Source organism: Triticum aestivum, chromosome 2A (genome assembly GCF_018294505.1).
Source record: "Triticum aestivum cultivar Chinese Spring chromosome 2A, IWGSC CS RefSeq v2.1, whole genome shotgun sequence".
NCBI classification, from domain to species: Eukaryota; Viridiplantae; Streptophyta; class Magnoliopsida; order Poales; family Poaceae; genus Triticum; species Triticum aestivum.
In genome coordinates, this window is record NC_057797.1 from 116,328,049 (window position 1) to 116,345,458 (window position 17,410).

The following is a 17,410-nucleotide window of genomic DNA, read 5'->3' on the forward strand; positions in this document are numbered from 1 at the left end:
CCCGTGCTGGAATCGCCGTTTTTGTGTTGGCGGGATTTTGAGCGGCGCCGCTAACGCCGGCGCTTTTGCTGTTTCTTGGAGGGGTCATCCTCCGCTGTTCCATCGCCCTCTCCCTCTTTTGGGGTGTCCACCATGTATATGTCATATGACGAGGTGGCTTTCCAGGGCCTAGTAGGCGCTGGTTCTTCATCATCTCCTTCATCGGCGTCCATACCGTCGATGTCTTCGGAGTCGAAGTCGAGCATGTCGGTTAAGTTGTCGACAGTGGCTACAAAGTGGGTGGTGGGTGGGTTTTGAATTTCTTCATCGTCCGTGCCCCAACCTCGCTGACCGTAGTCCGGCCAGGGCTCTCCCGACAAAGAGAGAGACTTCAGTGATTTCAGGATATCGCCGAAAGGCGAGTGCTAAAAGACGTCCGCGGCCGTGAACTCCATGATCGGCGCCCAATCGGATTCGCTCGGCAGGGGCGTGGAGGGTTCGGAGTCCGGAGAAGAATTCGGCTCCATGGAGTCACGAGTCTTGCAGAGTACGGGGCTGGTGTTCGGCTCAACCGCCGTTGGGATCGCAGCCCCCGAGGCGGCGTCCAACCGCCCATCCTCGATCGGCGCGGTCGGCTCCGAACCAGGGGCCGGAGCCGATGCAGGTGCGGCCTCCAGGGCACTGTTCGGCGGCAGAGCTAGATCATGCTCGTCGTGACAGTGCGGCGCGCTCGGCAGTGGTTCGAATCCGTCGAAGATCAAGTCCCCGCGGATGTCGGCCGTGTAGTTTAAACTTCCGAATCTGACCTGACGGCCAGGGGCGTAGCTTTCGATCTGCTCTAGATGGCCAAGTGAATCGGCCCGCAGTGCAAAGCCGCCAAAGACGAAGATCTGTCCGGGGAGGAAGGTCTCACCCTGGACCGCATCGCCATTGATGATCGTAGGAGCCATCGGGCCTGACGGCGACGGCACAGAGGAACTCTCAATGAAAGCACCAATGTCGGTGTCAAAACCGGCGGATCTCGGGTAGGGGGTCCCGAACTGTGCGTCTAGGCCGGATGGTAACAGGAGGCAGGGGACACGAAGTTTTACCCAGGTTCGGGCCCTCTCGATGGAGTTAAAACCCTACATCCTGCTTGATTAATATTGATGGAATGGGTATTACAAGAGTTGATCTACCATGAGATCGGAGAGGCTAAACCCTAGAAGCTAGCCTATGGTATGATTGTTGATGTGTATATTGTCCTATGGACTAAAACCCTCCGGTTTATATAGACATCGGATAGGGTTAGGGTTACATAGAGTCGGTTACAATGGTAGGAGATCTGAACATCCGTATCGCCAAGCTTGCCTTCCACGCCAAGGAAAGTCCCTTCCGGACACGGGACGGAGTCTTCAATCTTGTATCTTCATAGTCCAGGAGTTCGGCTTGAAGGTATAGTTCGGCCATCCGAACACCCCCTAATCCAGGACTCCCTCACCCCTCCACACCACCGGACACGTCAGTCGACGCCCTCCGCCAACCACATCACGCCACGTGGCCCTTGTCCCGCCTCCGCGCCGCCGTCCCGCCAGGCCCGCGTCCAGCCCCCGCAGGCCCAGCGCCTTCGCCGCCGCCCGCAGCGTCCGCGCGCCACCACCCGCCTGCTCACCGGCCGCTGCCCGGCTCCACCGCCCCATCGCCTACATCTCCCCCGTCGCCGCCACCTTCGTCGCCTCTGCCGCGCGCGCTCCTCGCCTGCCGGAGCCGCCGCTGCCTGGGAGGAGCCCTGCCGGCCGCCGCCCGGCTCGCCTGACGCCGCTCGTCCCCAGATCCAGCGAGCCCCCCCTCGTCTCCGGCCTCCTCCCTCACCCCCGGCCGTCTCCTCGCGTATTCTGGTGATCCTTGAAAAGCATGCACGAACCCTAGATCTGAGATTCGCGGGGTAATTTTCTACTAAGTCCCGAAATCCCCTTACATTTGTATGCCTCCTTCATTGCTTCATATCTCTGTGTCCGTGACTCCGATTCATGGATATGATATGTCAAATTGTTCGTCTCGTTGATCTCTTCATGCTAAAAGCATTTCCATGCATGTTCATGTTCATTATGATGCCATTTGCATTGATGCAAGTGTGCTATAAAATGTTAACTGCTGTTACTTATCATATCATGGTGATTTGTCATTTTTGTCACATTTGATGTGTGCATCGTATGAGTTTGAGGTCTACATGTGTTTTGAACTACAACATGCCATATTTAGAAAGGTGCAATCCTTGTATTTTTGTGATCTATGTGGTGACTAGCACAAGCATGCCAACTAGGCTCTGTGATGTTGTTGTTTTCAGGGACTTAGGATTATGCTAAGTCATTTCCAGCTGTTATTTTGATGCCATGTAAACTTGATGCTATAGTGATATCCATGATTATTTTGAGATACTTCAGTAAGGATGTTTTGAACATGTGGGTATTCTCTATGCATCCATGCCCCTGTTTGTAATTATGGAGTGCCCTAGCATGTCTTGTTCTTGCTCTACTTTTGCTATAAAATGTTCCTGGCAGAATGTTAACATGTTAATCAAAATTTCCATGGCTGTTGTTAGTGATCCATGCATCCTATGAACTTGCTCTTGCCATGGTTACCTTCATGAACATGTCATCTTGCTTTTGGTATGCTTGTTTTGTCATGCAATTCTTTGTGGTGAGTGATTTGAGCTCGCAAAGTTGCTATCATAATTCTGTTTTTGCAATGCTCTGTTTTTCTGCCAAGTCTGAAACTGTTAATAAAACTTGCTATGTTTACATGGGTGCCATCATATCTTCTGTGCCTTTTTGGCTCATGACCAGTAAGGGACTTTTGATGTATGCTTTTAGTAGAACCTTGACATGCCTTTTTTTGCTATGATATGTTCCTATAGAATGTTGTTTACTTGCTCTAAACATTGCTTCCTGATGTTGTTTTTGACATGTTAGTATTTTCACTAAGTCTGTGATGCTGATATCTTTTGCACTTTTGCCATCTTATTTGAACATGCTCTTGTGTGATTTAGCCATAGATCAGTGTTCATGTTTTGTCAAGCATCTCTTGTACATCACTGCCATATGCTTTTTTGCTATGTTGTAGTGCAGTAGCTTAGTGTTTTGTTGCATTCTAAGTGGCATCGTGCTGTTAACCGCAGAATAGCATCAACCTTGTTTTGCTTGCCATTTGCAAACCGTGCATCCGTTTCCGGTGATCTTTATATCGATTTCAACCGAAATCATATCATCTTTCCAAAGGCACACTTGGTTTGCCAAGTTATGCCTTGATCATTTTTTCCCTTCCGGAGCACGCATATGCATTGCATATCATGTCTTGCATATCATGCCATGTATTGCATCATGTTGCTTGTGCATTGCACCATGATTGATTGTTGGTCCTTTGCTTGTGTTCTTGCTTTTGATAGAGCCGGGAGATGAGTATGTGAACAAGGAACCTGTTGAGTATGCTAACGAGGATCAAGCTTTCGACAACTCTGAGAACATTGCAGGCAAGATGACCATACCCTCGAAATAAATTCTATCTTTGCTTGCTAGTTGTTCGCTCTATTGCTTTGTCGCGCTACCTACCACTAGCTTATCATCCCTCCCATATTGCCATGTCAAGCCTCTAACCCACCTTTCCTAGCAAACCGTTGTTTGGCTATGTTACCACTTTTGCTCAACCCCTCTTATAGCGTTGCTAGTTGCAGGTGAAGATGAAGTTTTGTTCTATGTTGGAATATGGATTTGTTGGGATATCATTATTATATCTTATTTACTTTAATGCTTCTATATGTTGGGGAACGTAGCAGAAATTCAAAATTTTCCTTCGTGTCACCAAGATCTATCTATGGAGAGACTAGCAACGAGGGGAAGGAGAGTGCATCTACATACCCTTGTAGATCGCTAAGCGGAAGCATTCAAGTGAACGGGGTTGATGGAGTCGTACTCGTCGTGATCCAAATCACCGATGATCCTAGCACCGAACGGACGGCACCTCCGCGTTCAACACACATACGGAGCAGCGACGTCTCCTCCTTCTTGATCCAGCAAGGGGGAAGGAGAGGTTGAGGAAGATGGCCCCAACAGCAGCACGACGGCGTGGTGGTGGTGGAGCTGCAGTACTCCGGCAGGGCTTCGCTAAGCACTATGGAGGAGGAGGAGGTGTTGGAGAGGGAGAGGGAGGCACCAAGGCGCGTGGTGAGAGGCCCTCCTTTCCTCACTATATATAGGGAGGCCAAAGGGGGGGAGCCGGCCCTAGGATATCCAATCTCCTAGGGGGCGGCGGCCAATGGAGGAGTCCCTCCCCCCCAAGGCACCTAGGGGTGCCTTCCCCTCTTAGGACTCTTCCCCTAGGGTTTCCCCACCCTTAGGCGCATGGGCCTTAGGGGGAAGTGGCGCCCCAGCCCACTTTGGGCTGGATCCCTTCCCACTTCAGCCCATGGGGCCCTTCGGGATAGGTGGCCCCACCCGATGGACCCCCGGGACCCTTCCGATGGTCCCGATACAATACCTGTGACCCCGAAACTTGTCCCGATGGCCGAAATAGCACTTCCTATATATAATTCTTTACCTCCGGACCATTCCGGAACTCCTCGTGACGTCCGGGATCTCATCCGAGACTCTGAACAACATTCGGGTTACTGCATATACATATCCCTACAACCCTAGCGTCACCGAACCTTAAGTGTGTAGACCCTATGGGTTCGGGAACCATGTAGACATGACCAAGACGACTCTCTGGCCAATAACCAACAGCGGGATCTGGATACCCATGTTGGCTCCCACATGTTCCACGATGATCTCATCGGATGAACCATGATGTCAAGGACTTAATCAATCCCGTATACAATTCCCTTTGTCTAGCGGTACGATACTTGCCCGAGATTCGATCGTCGGTATCCCGATACCTTGTTCAATCTCGTTACCGGCAAGTCCCTTTACTCGTTCCGTAACACATCATCCCGTGATCAACTCCTTGATCACATTGTGCACATTATGATGATGTCCTACCGAGTGGGCCCAGAGATACCTCTCCGTCACACAGAGTGACAAATCCCAGTCTCGATTCATGCCAACCCAACAGACACTTTCGAAGATACCTGTAGTGTACCTTTATAGCCACCTAGTTACGTTGTGACGTTTGGCACACCCAAAGCACTCCTACGGTATCCGGGAGTTGCACAATCTCATGGTCTAAGGAAATGATACTTGACATTAGAAAAGCTTTAGCGAACGAACTACACGATCTTTGTGCTAGGCTTAGGATTGGGTCTTGTCCATCACATCATTCTCCTAATGATGTGATCCCGTTATCAATGATATCCAATGTCCATGGTCAGGAAACCGTAACCATCTATTGATCAACGAGCTAGTCAACTAGAGGCTTACTAGTGACATGGTGTTGTCTATGTATCCACACATGTATCTGAGTTTCCTATCAATACAATTATAGCATGGATAATAAATGATTATCATGAACAAGGAAATATAATAATAACTTATTTATTATTGCCTCTAGGGCATATTTCCAATAGTATATACTTGGTAAAGGGTGGAAGGCTCGGGCTTATGTCTGGTGTTTTATTCCACTCTTGCCTCCCTAGTTTCCGTCATACCGGTGTTATGTTCCTTGATTTTGAGTTCCTTACGCGGTTGGGTGTTATGGGAACCCCTTGACAGTTCGCTTTGAATAAAACTCCTCTAGCAAGGCCCAACCTTGGTTTTACCATTTGCCACCTAAGCCTTTTCCCTTGGGATCCACGGACTCAAGGGTCATCTTTATTTTAAACCCCCGGGCTAGTGCTCCTCTGAGTGTTGCTCCAAAACAGAGCCACTTGTAGCGCCACCTCGGGGAAATTTGAGGGTTGGTTTTAGTTGTACATAGTGTTCATCCGGTGTGCCCTGAGAACGAGATGTGTGCAGCTCCTATCGGGATTTGTCGGCACATCCGGGCGGTCTTGCTGGTCTTGTTTTACCATTGTTGAAATTTCTTGTAACCGGGATTCCGGGACTGATCGGGTCTTTTCGGGAGAAGGAATATCCTTCGTTGACCGTGAGAGCTTGTGATGGGCTAAGTTGGGACACCCCTGCAGGGTATAAACTTTTGAGAGTCATGCCCGCGGTTATGTGGCACATGGGAATTTGTTAATATCTGGTTGTAGAGAACTTGACACTTAACTTAATTAAAATGAATCAACCGTGTGTGTAGCCGTGATGATCTCTTTTCGGCGGAGTCCGGGAAGAGAACACGGTCTTGTGTTATGCTTGAACGTAAGTAGTTTCAGGATCACTTCTTGATCACCCCTAGCTTCTCGGCCGTTGCATTGCTCCTCTTCTCGCTCTTATTCACGTATGTTAGCCACCATATATGCTTAGTGCTTGATGCAGCTCCACCTCACTACCTTCTCCTAGCTACCCACAAGCTTAAATAGTCTTGATCTTGCGGGTGTGAGATTGTTGAGTCCTCGTGACTCACGGATACTTCCAAACAGTTGCAGGTGCCGAGGATACGAGTGCAGGTGACGACGGTGAACTCAAGTGGGAGTTCGACGAGGATTCGAGATGTTACTATGTTTCTTTTCCGGATGATCAGTAGAGGAGCCTAGTTGGGACGATCGGGGATCTAGCATTTGGGGTTGTCTTCTTTTATTTTGGTTCTGTAGTCGGACCTTTGATTGTACCTAGGATGATGTATGGATTATTTATGTACTGTGTGAATTGGCAATGGTAAGCCAACTCTTTATCCCTATCTTATTCAGTACATAGGATGTGTGAAGATTACCCATCTTGTGACAAGCCTACCATGTGGCTATGCCTCTAAGTCGTGCCCCGACACGTGGGAGATATAGCAGCATTGTGGGTGTTACAGCCACGCATGGCCCTTGCGTCTGGCAGTTCCTGAGTTGTCTCGGTGATGAACTCCTGAACGGTGGGCACTCCTTGCCCTGTGTTCTCCTGAGGGAAACGTGCCGCGAAGCACGCCTCCAAGTGGTGCCCAAGCGCCTCCCTCGTGATGTTGGCAAAGTATGAAGACCTTCAGAAGAGAGCCCCCGAGCCCTGCCCAAGAGGGGCGCCGGGCGCGCTTTCCTATGCGATGGAGGGAGGTGCCCCAGGCGCCGATCCTGATGAGGCGCTGCTTGCCTGAGACCCTGTGCGGCGCAACTGCTTCTTCTTCTTGGGGGTGGCCACAGGAGGGCGCTCGCCCTGGCTGTCGGGGTCGTCGATTACTGCAGCTTTGAAGGCACACTCGAGGGAGCATACCGCGTCTGTTTCCTCGCACGGGACTGTGATGATTCCGCCGCTTCCCGGCATCTTGAGGACATTGTAGCCGTGATGGGTCACCGCCATGAACTTGGCCAGGGCCGGATACCCGAGGATGGCATTGGCGCGCGCGAGGCCAGGGCCCAAAAGGAGATCGACCGCCGGGTGGCCAAGGCTCGCGCGGATCTCAAGAGCACGCACAGCTGAAGCTCGTGGAAGTTGGGGCCGCTGGTAGGACTGCTGCCCTCAAGTCCAGGTTGATCGAGGCGGAGCGGCGCGAGGAGGCCGCCGCAACCGCCCTGGCCTCGGCGCAGGCTGAGCTGGCTTCCGCCCATGCCGAGCTGCTCCCTCTTCGGCGGCGGGTCACCGTCTCCGAGTCTGTCGCGCGGCAGAACAAGGATGAAGTGCTTCAGTGGCGGACGTTGGAGCATGTGCATGCCCCCATGCTCGAGGACCTCAGGAATAGGGCCAACACCGCCTTGGGCCATATCTGCGATGAGAATGCTCCTCATCCCCATGCGAACGACTATGCCAGCCACCTCCGCTTCTTTGCCGACGTGGTCACACACCTGCAGAACCATTCTAAGAGGGCTCGCCAGCTTGTTGAAGAGAGGAGTCGTAGCCTGCTCGGGCGCATGTTCTCCCGCATCTTCAGCCATCTCCAGAACGCCGATTGTCGGTGTCAAAACCGGCGGATCTCGGGTAGGGGGTCCCGAACTGTGCGTCTAAGGCGGATGGTAATAGGAGGCAGGGAACATGATGTTTTACCCAGGTTCGGGCCCTCTTGATGGAGGTAAAACCCTACGTCCTGCTTGATTTATTCATGATGATATGAGTATTACAAGAGTTGATCTACCACGAGATCGGAGAGGCTAAACCCTAGAAGCTAGCCTATGGTATGATTGTATGTTGTCCTATGGACTAAAACCCTCCGGTTTATATAGACACCGGAGGGGGCTAGGGTTACACACGGTCGGTTACAAAGGTGGAGATATACATATCCATATTGCCTAGCTTGCCTTCCACGCCAAGTAGAGTCCTATCCGGACACGAGACGAAGTCTTCAGTCTTGTATCTTCATAGTCCAACTGTCCGGAGACCGCCTAATCCCGGACTCCCTCAGTAGCCCCTGAACCAGGCTTCAATGACAATGAGTCCAGCGCGCAGTATTGTCTTCGACATTGCAAGGCGGGTTCCTCCTCCGAATACACCACGAAAGAATTTGAATACAAGGATAGTGTCCGACCCTACAAAATAAGTTCCACATACCACCATAGAGAGAATAATATTTCCACAAATCGAATCTGCTGACATGTTTTGGCAACATGACATTATGTCATGGCCCGGTGATTATTCGAACCGTTTCCTTTAACTAGCCCCGCACATAACGCGAGGCAGTTTCTTGACACGTCTTGTCAAAGCAGAGATCTTGTCCCCCTTATTACGGGATTCTCATCAATACGGGCGTGGGTAACCCAACCGTGCCATCGATTACGGCGCTTGGGGGATAAGCGAGTTTTACCAGGCTAGTGGGGGCGCATAGTTTCGGCCGCCCATATAAAGGGACAAGGTTTAACCTTTTTCTACCCACGCCTTCTTCTTCCTTGCTCATCCATTCTTGTGCACTCGAGCTCTAACACCCAAGTCCACATCCTTCCCCTCAACCTTCTCCAAACATGTCCGGAGCGGGAGGCAAATGGATGGCTTCCTCCGTTACGGAGGGACACATCAAGAAGCTGCACGGAGCCGGATACTTAGCCGCGAATATCGCACATCGGCTGCCCACTGCGGGGCAGATCGTCCCTACCCTAGAACCTCATGAGAGGGTAGTTTTCCTCCACCACTTCCTTCGCGGACTGGGGTTTCCCCTCCATCCATTCGTCCGTGGTCTCATGTTCTACTACGGGCTGGACTTCCATGATCTGGCCCCGAACTTCATCCTCAACATTTCGGTGTTCATCGTCGTGTGTGAGGCTTTCCTCCGCATCCGGCCCCACTTCGGCCTGTGGCTCAAGATCTTCAATATCAAGCCGAAGGTAGTGGGAGGCCAACAAGCAGAATGCGGCGGAGCCATGGTGGGAAAGATGCCCAATGTTATATGGCTCGAAGGCTCCTTCGTGGAGACCATAAAGGGGTGGCAATCGGCGTGGTTCTACATCACTGAGCCACGCGACACCAACTGGGTGGCAGCCCCCGAGTTTCGATCGGGCATCCCCACGCGACTCACCTCCTGGAAAGAGAAGGCCTGTCCTGGGGTTCATCGGTGGAGCTGGACGGACTCCAAAAGTGTATCCGGAATATGGCAAGCAAAAAGCTCAAGCTTGTCACCATAGTCCAGGTCATGCTCATCCGCCGGATCCTCCCGTGTCAACAACGGGACTTCAATTTGTGGGAGTTTGACCCGGCCCAGCACCAGACTCTGAGCGAGCTCTTCGACATGACGCATAAGGACGTCTGGAGGGTGTTGTTCAAGGGCGTCGAGGTCCCTCCCTCTCTCACCAAGGACTGCGGGCTAAGCGCGAAGCGCCCAACGCATTCGGTGAGTTCTATACATCCGGTAGGATATTTTATTTCCCCTAGCTTAATCATGTGCGGGGTCTGAGCTCCATGCCTTTGACAGGAGTGGGTGGAGACGTCGAGGCAGATTAACTGTCCGGCCCCTCTGCCTGAAGACACTGCAGAGGCTCTCCTGACGAAGATGCTTACTCTGGCTCCTTACAAGGTTCCGGAGAAGACCAAGAAGGCCAAGGGAACCCAAAAGAGTTCCCGATGCCAGGTGTTATCGGACTCATCGTCCGATAACTCCGCGATGCACTCCTCCCCTGAAGACGAGGAGGAAGATGAAGATGCTCCCCCTCCAGTCGGGGGAGACAAGAAAAGGAAGGCCGCCCCAACCGGGGGGGCGAAGGGTCCAAGAAGGGAAGGACTCTCCTTCCGGACTACTCCACCACCGCCGCTGAAGGCGAAGACGAGTGGCTGCACAGGGCCAAGCCCCTGGGGAAGTCGTAAGTATTCAGATGCCAGAGTAATTCATAGCATACCTTTGTCGCACTGCTTCTCCTAACGCCAAATAATGATTATGCAGACCGCCACGAGCCCGTATTGACATATCGTCGGACGGCTCCCTAGGCTCGTTGGATATGGATAGTGATCCACTTCTGACCACCACCTCCCCTTGCCCTATGGACAATGCCGAGGTATTGTCTCAAGAGGCACCGGGTCGAGGGGAGACAGTCCTAGAGGCGCCTCGAGGCGACCTTCCGGATTCCGGGAGCAGAGGGAGCAAGGCTCTCGAGGGCTCCGAGTTCGGCCCTCGGCCGAACACCGCACCGGAACCTCCAGTGGTTCCGGACTCAGGCAGGTGGCCTCCTTCCAAAAGGGGAAAGACGCCTATGTCGGTGACCTTTGTCCATCCAGAGGCACCGGACAATCTGCTGGGAGCGCTTCGCAGCACTTCCATCACGGAAGAGTACCGCACTATTATGAGTGCGGTGATCGAGAAGGTTCAGTCCGCCAAGAGTGGACTGACTGAAGCCTGTGCCAGCCTTCTAACAGGCTTTGAGGTAAGTATCTGAAATATAGGAAAAATATTACCGCATAGACAGTAGCCCCTGATGCTCTGTTCGGTGTTCACAAACAAAAGCCGAACAGAGGATCAAACAATATCGCAGGAGCCTAATATAAGTATGTCTATATGCCTATGCAGGCTTCGCTGCTGGCCTCTGCCGCACTGACTGCGAAGGTCGCCGCACTGAAGTAGGACCTCGAAGGGTCCAAGGAAGAGCTCGGCCTTGCCAAGAGGCAGCTCGAGGAGAACAAAGGTAAGTAGTACCTAGTCTATGGATATATATAAAAAGAATATGATTGCAAAATGACAGGATCATCGTAAATTTGCCAGGGGCCACGACTGAGGTGGAGACCCTGAAGCAAGTGCTATCCGAGGCTGAAAACAAAGCGGCCAAGGAGTGCACCGAGCGGAAAGGCATGAGGCATGGGTGGGCGAGGTGCAGCAAGAGCTCCACGCTCTTGTGACAAAGCACGAGGCATTGGAGCTTGACTTCAAGACACGAGAGTCCGAGCTTGCCATGGCCCTTGAGAGTGCAAAGAGTGCCAAGGCCGAAGCACAAAAGGCCCTCCAGGAGATTGATGCGATGAAGAAGATAGCGGTGGGTAAGGCATTCTATATGCAAAGCAAGCATGTGAAAGTAAATTACTTGTTACTTACCCAAATCCGGAGCTCTCCAGGAGCATTCGCAGATTTGCCCCGTAGCGTGTTGGATGCCACATAGTTTTACCAGGCCAAGGAGGGAAGCTCAACGGAGAAGTTGTTCCGGTCTCAGTATACTGGGACCGAACACCTGATGCCTCTGAGCGATCAGCTGAAGCAACTGGTCGAGCTCCACAAGGCGGCCGAACAGGCCATGAAGGGCTTTATAGTCCGGATGTGGCCTGGCGACGCCCTTCCCAACAGCTACTTCGGCCTGGTGAGGCGGCGTGTGGATGCCTGCCCACGGCTGGAAGTCATCAAGCGGTCCGTCTGCATCGAAGGTGCACGCCGGGCTTTCGCCCGTGTGAAGGTGCAATGGGCCAAGATGGACGCCGTGAAGCCGGTGAAGGAAGGGCCACCGCAGGGCAAGGAGAATCGCCACCCCGAGATGTACTATGAGGGTGTCCTGAAGGGTGCCCGTCTCGTAGCGGACGAGTGTGCAAAAGATGTAATATTTGAATGAACTTGCTCGTGTAATCCTGCATTATGAAAACTTGTTCATATGCGCTATGCAACGCTTGTCTGAATTTAAAATATTATCTTCTGTTCGGCTGTTTCTCAAATTTGAGAGATGGCTAGTCGTCGGCTTCTGCCCCCACGCCACGAGTGCTGGGGTGTTAGGGATAAACCTGAGCCCTCTTGTTCCCATTGTTGGGTCCTTTGAGGGAGGTGCTGAGCACAACGAACAAGGCAATCGGACTATAATGCGTTATTACTCCCACTTAGCCATAGAATTCTATAATTTTAAATTTCGGCGAAGCCCCTAGTATTCGGAAGGCCGAATTCGGGGCGCGATACACACCTTAAGCCGGACAGGGCCGACTCCTCGCTCTAAGCGGCATAAGTCTTTAGGGACTTGAAACCTCTTGAACAGCGACCAGTCTCTTGCTTTATCATGATAGTCAGTTTTAGCTTTCTCTACTGAGGTGCTTAGCCCAGCAGAACTGGGGCACAATCGCAGTAGTTCTCCCAGTGCTACCTTAACCGATATAGCGGAACGTAAGGTACCAAAACATGGGAGCCGGGCAAACCCAACTATTTGTTGGGAAACGTAGTAATTCCCAAAAAAATCCTACGCACACGCAAGAACATGGTGATGCATAGCAATGAGAGAGGAGAGTGTTGTCTACGTACCCTCGTAGACCGATAGCGGAAGCGTTATGACAACGCGGTTGATGTAGTCGTACGTCTTCACGGCCCGACCGATCAAGCACCGAAACTATGGCACCTCTGAGTTCTAGCACATGTTCAGCTCGATGATGATCCTCGGACTCCGATCTAGCAAAATATCGGGGAAGAGTTCCGTTAGCACAACGGCGTGGTGACAATCTTGATGTTCTACCGTTGCAAGGCTTCACCTAAGCACTGCTACAATATTATCGAGGATTATGATGGGGGGGCACCGCACACGGCTAAGAGAACGATCATGAAGATCTACTTGTGTGTCTAGAGGTGCCCCCCTGCCCCCGTATATAAAGGAGCAAGGGGGGAGGAGGCCGGCCTAGGAGGGGCGCGCCAGGGGAGTAGGATTCCTACTCCTAGTTGGAGTAGGTTTCCTCCTTTCCTAGTCCAACTAGGAGAAGGTGGGAAAGGGGGGAAGAGGGGAAGGAAGGGAGAGAGGGGCCGCGCCCCAAACCCCTTGTCCAATTCGGACTGTGCTTGGGAGGGGCGCGCTCCACCTCCTAGTCCTTCCTACTAAGGCCCATTAAGGCCCATTGCTTCTTCCTCGTATTCCCGTAACTCCCTGGTACCTTCGAAAATACCCGAATCACTCGGAACCTTTCCGATGTCCGAATATAGTCATCCAATATATCGATCTGTACGTCTCGGCCATTTCGAGACTCCTCGTCATGTCCCCGATCTCATCCGGGACTCCGAACTCCTTTGGTACATCAAAACTTATAAACTCATAATATAACTATCATTGAAACCTTAAGCGTGCGGACCCTAAGGGTTTGATAACAATGTAGACATGACCGAGACATGTCTCTGGTCAATAACCAATAGAGGAACCTGGATGCTCATATTGGCTCCCACATATTCTACGAAGATCTTTATCGGTCAGACCGCATAACAACATATGGTGTTCCCTTTGTCATCGGTATGTTACTTGCCCGAGATTCGATTGTCGGTATCTTAATACCTAGTTCAATCTCGTTACCGGCAAGTCTCTTTACTCGTTCCATAATACATCATCTCTCAACTAACTCATTAGTTGCAATGCTTGCAAGGCTTATGTGATGTGCATTACCGAGAGGGCCCAGAGATACCTCTCCGACAATCCGAGTGACAAATCCTAATCTCGAAATACGCCAACCCAACATGTACCTTTGGAGACACCTGTAGAGCTCCTTTATAATCACCCAGTTACGTTGTGACGTTTGGTAGCACACAAAGTGTTCCTCCAGCAAACGGGAGTTGCATAATCTCATAGTCATAGGAACATGTATAAGTCATGAAGAAAGCAATACCAACATACTAAACGATCGGGTGCTAAGCTAATGGAATGGGTCATGTCAATCACATCATTCCTCTAATGATGTGATCCTGTTAATCAAATAACAACTCTTTTTTTCATGGTTAGGAAACATAACCATCTTCGATTAATGAGCTAGTCAAGTAGAGGCATACTAGTGACACTCTGTTTGTCTATGTATTCACACATGTATTATGTTTCCGGTTAATACAATTCTAGCATGAATAATAAACATTTATCATGATATAAGGAAATAAATAATAACTTTATTATTGCCTCTAGGGCATATTTCCTTCACTATTGACCCAAGATATGATTTGGAGCTGATGCATATAATGCTATTAGTTCGGGGTGCCGCACTTTGGAAAGTGTTCAGACTTCTCACGCCGTATTATGGGGTATGCTTAAGCCCCTAGTGTATTGGCCGTACCAGAGTGTATGGGTGCTAGATGTCGTGAATGAACATATATATAAAAAGGAAGAATGCAATGATAGTCTTAATGCTATGCATTGTTTATTCAGATATGTGCGTTAAAGCGGAATGATACAAGTAGTGTGATAAGCAAAAAAGTGGGACTGTTTAACATGTCCCTTACAAGGGCAAGCTGAGGAATAATATTAAAGCAAATATTTCACTCGTTATCATAATCCACCTGGGAGTTCCGTGGTGTGACGTAGCTTTCTGCCTCCTTGGTTGCGGCATCATGTGTTCGGCAATCATGCTGCCGAACAGGGTTTCCAGAGATTAAAGTCCTGAAAGAGAAAAATAACAAAGCGGGAAGCCCCTAGTGCGGTTTAAGCCGCGACTTGGAGCGTGCCGCAGTCGTGCCCCCCTTCCCGCCTGTGCCCATGGTATTTTTAATGCATAATTACGTACGCGTGGCACGGATTTTGCCGCTTGGCTGGGACCGGGGTGGGGGCCGCATTGCTATGCGAGCTCGGGACGTGCTAGGCGGTCCTGTTGCCGATTACTCCGGGCGCGCTTGAAGGTGTCCGGGTCCTTAATCACCGAACTAGTGGATTGCCTTAAGAGGCTGCTTTGCGCTTCTGCTGCGAGGGCCGCAGTGTGCTCCTCCGTGCGGAGAGAGCGCTCTGTGTTTCCATTGACTGTGATGACCCCCCGAGGTCCTGGCATCTTGAGCTTGAGATATGCATAATGCGGTACCGCATTGAATCTTGCAAATGCGGTTCGCCCGAGCAGTGCATGGTAGCCACTGCGGAACGGGACTAGGTCAAAGATTAACTCTTCACTTTGGAAGTTATCCGGAGATCCGAAGACCACTTCCAGTGTTACTGAGCCTGTGCAATGGGCCTCTACACCTGGTATGACGCCTTTAAATGTCGTTTTAGTGGGTTTGATCCTTGAGGGGTCTATACCCATTTTGCGCACCGTGTCCTGATAAAGCAGGTTCAGGCTGCCGCCGCCATCCATTAGGACTCGAGTGAGGTGAAATCCGTTAATGATTGGGTCTAGGACCAGTGTGGCGAATCCGCCATGACGGATACTAGTGGGGTGGTCCCTGCGATCGAAGGTGATCGGACAGGAGGACCATGGGTTGAACTTGGGGGCGACTCGCTCCAACGCATATATGTCCCTGAGCGCATGCTTCCGCTCCCTCTTGGGGATGTGGGTTGCATATATCATGTTCACCGTCCGAACTTGTCGGGGGAACCTCTTCTGTCCTTCAGTATTCGGCTGCCGGGGCTCCTCCTCGTCATTGCTATGTGACCCCTTATCTTTGTTTTCGACATTTAACTTGTCGGCCTGCTTGAACACCCAACAATCCCTGTCGGTGTGGTTGGCTAGCTTGTCGAGGGTGCCGTGTATTTGACACGAGCGATCAAGTATACGGTCCAAACTGGATGGGCCCGGAGTGCTTCTTTTGAATGGCTTTTTCCGCTGACCGGGTTTAGAACCTTTGAATCCAACATTGACCGTCGTATCCTCAGTATTGTCGCTGTTAATGCGACGCTTATGCTTGTTGCGACGTGACCTGCCATTGTCGTCCTTGGTATCCGAAGTACCATGGTTCTTTGATATGTTATTACTGCGAGCCAGCCAGCTGTCTTCTCCCGCGCAAAAGCGGGTCATGAGTGTCGTCAGGGCTGCCATAGATTTCGGCTTTTCCTGACCAAGGTGCCGGGCTAGCCACTCGTCGTGGATGTTGTGCTTGAAAGCTGCTAGGGACTCTGCATCCGGACAGTCGATGATTTGATTTTTCTTTGTTAGGAACCGTGTCCAGAATTGCCTGGCCGATTCTTTGGCTGCTGAATTATGTGGCTCAAGTCATCGGCATCTGGTGGTCGCACATAAGTGCCCTGAAAGATGTCGAGGAATGCGGCATCCAGATCTTCCCAACAGCCAATGGACTCTGTTGGCAAGCTGTTGAGCCAATGCCGAGTTGGTCCTTTGAGCTTGAGTGGGAGGTATTTAATGGCGTGTAGATCATCACCGCGGGCCATGTGGATATGCAGGAGGAAATCCTCGATCCATACCGCAGGATCTGTTGTGCCGTCGTATGATTCAATATTTATGGGTTTCAAACCCTCTGGGATTTGATGATCCATTACTTCGTCTGTGAAGCATTGGGGGTGTGCGGCACCTATGTACTGGGCTATGTCACGACGCAGCTCAAATGAGTCTTGTCCGCTGTGTTCGGCCCGGCCGGACTTACTTTTACTGTATCCAGCATGACGATTATCGTCTCGCATAGTGGCGTGCCCTCATGATCCATAGATCGATCTTGCATGTTTTGCTTTGTCCTCCAATACGTCTCGCAGGTCTGGCGTATTTCCCCATGCCTTCTTATTTGAATGGCGTTGAGGTGCGGGCTGAGCTTTTGGCTGGAATGTTTCTCTGTCGCAGCCACGAGGTGGTCGATCAGCCGTGTCATATGCCGGGGATGTAGGTTTCGATGCTTCCTCCTCCAGTCGGGGTAGCAACCTGCACTTTGGGTAACTCTTGGAGGGGCGTTCGAGTTTATATTCCTCGGCCGCTAGGACTTCAGTCCATCTATCGGCTAGCAAATCTTGATCAGCTTGAAGCTGCTGCTGCTTTTTCTTAAGGCTATTTGCCGTGGCTATAAGCCGGCGCTTGAAGCGCTCTTGTTCGACGAGATCCTCTAGCATGACGAATTCGTCATCGTCGAGGCTTGCCTCGTCTTCGGAGGGAGGCATGTAATTAACATCCTCCGCCTCTCCATCTGTCGCTCTCTCAGGAGGGCTAGCTCCTCCATCCTCCTACTCTAAATCTTGCTGGAGGGGATTGTTGTTGTCTTCGGCACTGTCCGGAGTGCTATTATCTCCGGTGCTGGTATCACCACTTTTGCCTTGGCGGGACTTAGAGCGGCGCCGCTAACGCGACGCTTGGGTTGCTTCTTGGAGGGGTCATCCTCCATTGTCTCATCGCCATTGCCTTCTTTGGGT